At 51.1% G+C, this 4640-nt stretch overlaps 1 long non-coding RNA gene and 1 other non-coding gene across 4 annotated transcripts; both read right to left on the reverse strand.

The window, feature by feature from the left end:
- Positions 1-1522: 1522 nt before the first annotated feature.
- LOC129126990 (uncharacterized) lies at positions 1523-4327 on the reverse strand. 3 transcript variants are annotated; one of them, XR_013184384.1, is made up of 4 exons: positions 4094-4327; positions 3606-3799; positions 2820-3013; positions 1523-1541 (listed from the first exon to the last, which is right to left on the reverse strand). It is a non-coding gene; the product is annotated as an uncharacterized LOC129126990 (long non-coding RNA). The 3 variants fall into 3 exon arrangements; XR_013184383.1 differs by lacking the exon at positions 1523-1541 and adding an exon at positions 2239-2686; XR_008535139.2 differs by lacking the exon at positions 1523-1541 and having other exon boundaries at positions 2720-3013; positions 4094-4326.
- LOC129127003 (small nucleolar RNA SNORA74) lies at positions 3156-3358 on the reverse strand. Its single transcript, XR_008535140.1, has one exon. It is a non-coding gene; the product is annotated as a small nucleolar RNA SNORA74 (small nucleolar RNA).
- Positions 4328-4640: the final 313 nt, after the last annotated feature.

The following is a 4640-nucleotide window of genomic DNA, read 5'->3' on the forward strand; positions in this document are numbered from 1 at the left end:
CACAGTATCCTCTGGTCCCCACGCTGTTCTCTGTGTCCTAGGGCACGCTCATGGGCAGCCAGCCCCGCCCAGCCCGAGGCCGCTCTTCTCAGCACAACGCAGGTGTCACCATCGCTAAAATACTCAAAACTCTGGCCTCTCGCTGGCTGTGAGGCCGTTAGAAGGTTCTGGTAAAAAGGCCCTGCAGCCGATGTGCAAGGCTGTGCTGTTCCTCTGATCCAACATTGCCACCTTGTGCTGGATGAGGAGAGGTCCCTGTGCCGCTGCCCTCCTGAAATCCGTGAGCTGTCACCAAGGTACTCGTACAGCCCCTCAAGTACTATTCGTAATTTGGATTTATTTCGTAGTCAACATCTTTCTCCCTATTTAATTTTGTGGCCAAAGAACCGGTCTCTCCATTAGCCTGGAAACTGCTGTGCTCCAGCAGCTTTAGGAAGGTGAGGGTGGGTACATGAATTCAGGGAAAGCTCCAGGGGAAAGGAAAAATCTGCCTCCTCAGTTCATCACACGCTGATCTTTCTTCTCTGTAAGTGGCTGGAGAGCACAATGAAACAATAACACAAGGTATTTTTAAAAAATTGAAGTGGTACAATATACGTGTTGAAATAATATGGAAATGCTCAGAGAACAATCACAAGAAATCCAGCTCTTAACAAGCTCAAGGTAAAAAAACAATGAAGTGCTAAAAAACAAGCCCATAAATCTCAGTTAACAATCTTCCTGTGCTGTGGTGCTGCAGAGCAGTAAAAGCAGAACAAATGTAAAGCAATCCAGCCACTTTTGCCTAGCAGAAGTCATATATAGATTGCAAAATGTATGGTTCTCCTAAACAGAACCATAAATCACGTTGTCATTTCTCAAGAATGAATGCAGGTCCTGCTCCATTTCCTGGCTTTATTTCACTGCCAGTCCTGGACCTCATGGGTTCTCTCCCAATTCCCTTTGCTGTCCTGCACTCAGGGTAGCAGAGCAGGTCCAAGGTGACTCATTCTGACCTTTACTGATCAGCTGTGTGCTGCAGAAGGAGCTGCATAGTGCTTACTGTCCCCTGCCTGCAGAGGGGACACCCCAAGCTCCAGACCCTGTGCTTGTGCTGACCACTGGAGAACCTTCAGGACATCCCTATTTTTTATTTCTGAGTTGTGCACAAAGCTGGAAGCTGGACACACTCCAGAACCCCACCCCATGCCCTGGGCTGAGCTCCAGTGCAGGCAGCAGGGCAGGGGGGATTCTGTCCCTGTGACGTCTTGTGAAGGCTGACCTAGAACAGAGACTAGACTGAGCTACAGAATAAAGTAGGGATTTATTAAGAGGCCTCAAATAGATCCACCTTGGGCAGCGCAACCCAAAATGAGCACAAAAGGGACGACAGGTCATGGGGTCTCACACTTTTATAACTTTTGATCCGTTAGCATATTGGAGTTCATTGTCCAATTCCAGCTTCAGCCCATGCAATCCCATCCTTCTTGTTTTTCTCTCTTCAGTCCACGTTGTTTGTGTTCTTAGGCCTGAGATCTGGATTGGCTGTCCTTGGTCCCCACCTAGAGAAGGAATTGTTTTGTCTCCCCGCTCTGTGAAGAGAGCTCACCATCCCCTCATATGAAGCCCAGACTTACACACTAAAGCAGAATAGAATCTGAAACATATAAAAGCTAAAACCTGAGGCATCACCCTGTGATGTGTCCCTGTGCTCAGGTGATTTCCCACCTGCAGAGCTGCCCCAGCCCTGGCCCAGCACAGGCAGGAGCTGGAGCTGCTGGAGCCAGGCCAGAGGAGGCTCCAGGATGAGCAGAGGGATGGAGCAGCTCTGCTGGGAGGAAAGGCTGGCACAGCTGCCATTGTTCACCTGCACAGGAGAAGCTTTGGGGGGACCTCAGGGTGGCCTTGCAGGGCCTGAAGGAGCCCCAGGAAACCTGGAGAGAGACAATTGACAAGGGATGGAGGGACAGGACACAGGGAATGGCTCCCACTGCCAGAGGGCAGGGATGGATGGGATATTGGGAAGAACCCATATTCCCCATTTTTTGCCACTTTTGGGAATACCTGCTCCAGCAGCAGAGCCCCTTGACACAGTGAGTGTTCCTTGGCTGCCAGCAGGCAGGACCCCCAACCTTAAGGGAAGCAGGTGCCCAGCCCTGGGAAAGAGGAAAATTGCTGGGCACAACATAAATCCATGGGGAAACCCCTGGTTAGTTTTGCAGGTAGGATTTGTTCCTACAGAAACAATAGAACTCAGGCTTCAACAAGGAAAAACCTTTATTTCCCAATAGTTAGGATTTTCACAAATATTCCCATGTGCAGTACAAAAACTGTACATTCAAAGCTCTGGATATTCAGCTGGCAGAAGGGCTCATGGCTGAACTAACAGTGTCAGGGACATTTAAGGAGTCTGGATTATTTCACAAACCCGGGTTTCTTAGAAGACTGCAAGGAATCCAAAGGGATCCAACTCTCATCTGGAGAGCAACACTCCTTTTGTTCCAACTTTTGCATTTAAATACCATTTTTGTCTGAAGCCCTCGGTCATCTTGCTCCTCCCCACCAGTTCTGATGTATTTTACATATTCATCAGCCTTTTCCAACCTTCCTTTGTGGGCTTCACTTCCCCCCAGGCCTAGGGATGAGAGCTGGTGCCTCATTACAGCCTCTCCAGTCTCCATTCTGAAATCCTCCTGCACCCAACAGCCTTGTAAGATAATGAAAAGTAAACTGAGCAAGCTTAAATATAAATATGTTTAATTGAGGTCATGTAAAAATGTATTTCCAACAAGCAATGAGAGGAGATTAACAATAAATTGTACACATAATTCTTGTTATACCTTGCCCCAAACCACCGCTGATGTTTCCAATTCCTTCATCCACATTCTGGAAACAAATTCTCCATCTGCCCCGTTTAAACTGTGGGCTCCAGGTTTCCATCTTCACCTTTCAAACAAGGATCTTCAAAGCAGCATCAACAGCTTTACTTCTGACCACCCCTGCTGTTCCAGCAAGCCCCACACCAACAGCTTACCTGTAATAAAAACCCAATAAAGAAAGTTGAAAAGAGGACTCCTATTCAACCCTTAGCACTGACCAGTTAATTAACTGGCATGCATTTTTATATGAAAGATGCACATTAAAATATCTGCAACAGAATTTTTTATTTTCTGTGTGTTGTCTGCATCCAATCTAGGTTTTAACTCCACGGGCAGGAGTTACTCCACTCTCGGGCATGCAGAGTGCTGCCAAAACCTGGCACCACTGAGCACCAGGACGGCCTCACTGGTGCCAGGAAAGCTAGGCAGCACCTTTCTCTCCCAGCAGCATAACACTGGCACAGGCACTGAGCAGCCCTGGGCAGCTGACTACTGCTGGGAGAAAAAAAAACCCAAAACTGGGGGTTTACAGGGCAGAAAAAACGTGGAGGCATTTTTCTGATGCCTACTCTCATTAAGGCTTCATCCAGCAAGAGGAATAGATAAGCTAAACTTATTGCTGGATAAACCATGTTATTTCCATCCTGAAGACCTGAGGCTAGCATAGGAGCCAGCAGAGGCTTTTTAGTTAATTCTAAGACAGCAAAACATTTTTGCCCATTTGCCCTCGCTGGCTCACGGTCACACCTCACCCACGTGGCTCCAGAGCTCTCGCTGTGTCTCACGGGCAGGTTATCCCTTCACATCTGCTCTCCCGGAGAGCCTCCCCGGCTGTCCCAGCACAGCACAGCTCAGGGTCGGGCCACCTCAGGGCTGCACCTTCAGGCGGCTCCAGGCCAGCCCCAGCTGCGGCTCACCGTGATCGGTCATCGGCTGAAGGCCTACAGAGAGGACAGCAGAAACATCGCAAATAATCCATTAGTTCCATCTGTATTCACAAAACTCAACAGCAGCGGCCTTGCTTGTGGCAGAGAACAAAAGCCAGCACCCCGAGCGAAAGGCTGAGGAATTAATGCACAGCCGAGCAACACCCTAGTCCTGGGCACCGCGGGCTGCAGCGCTTGCCGGCTGAACAGCTAAATAAGAGAAAGTACTTCAGATGGCGCATTCCTTCCCCGGAGCCCCGGTGTCCAGCCCCGCTGCCGCCGCCACCCCGTGCCCTGTACCCCCCTCACCTCATGGCGGCGGCGGCCCCTCATGGCGAGGGAGCTCGGTTCACCAGAGCCGCTCCTGGCCCTCATGGCGGCGAGCTGAAGGAGCTCAACCCGCCAGAGCCGCTCCTCGCCCTCATGGCGAGGGAGCCCAGCCCGCCAGAGCCGCTCCTTGCCCTCATGGCGGCAGGGGCTCAAAGGGAGCAGACCGTGCCGCGCTGCCGAGGTGATTCCACAGGCACCGCCCCGCTCGCTTCGGCCGCTCCCCCCGGGGCGGGGAAAACCCTCGATAATCAGTCACAGGGAGGGCCTTTAAAGATCGTCTCGTCCCACTCCCTGCCATAGGCAGGGACACCTTCCACTATCCCAGGTTGCTCCAATTCCCGTCCGACCTGGCCTTGGACACTTCCAGCGTCCCTGACAGAGCCAGAGCAGAAACACGATCTGTGGAGCTGGGAGAACTGAACTCAAGCACCAGCTCATGGGAAGCAAAGTGCTGGTGAGCTGCCTCTGCTTGCCCCTGATGTGTCCCACTTCGGGTACAAGAGGTAGAAGTGTCAGCTCAGAAACA

Source organism: Agelaius phoeniceus, chromosome 15 (assembly GCF_051311805.1).
Source record: "Agelaius phoeniceus isolate bAgePho1 chromosome 15, bAgePho1.hap1, whole genome shotgun sequence".
Lineage (NCBI taxonomy): Eukaryota > Metazoa > Chordata > Aves > Passeriformes > Icteridae > Agelaius > Agelaius phoeniceus.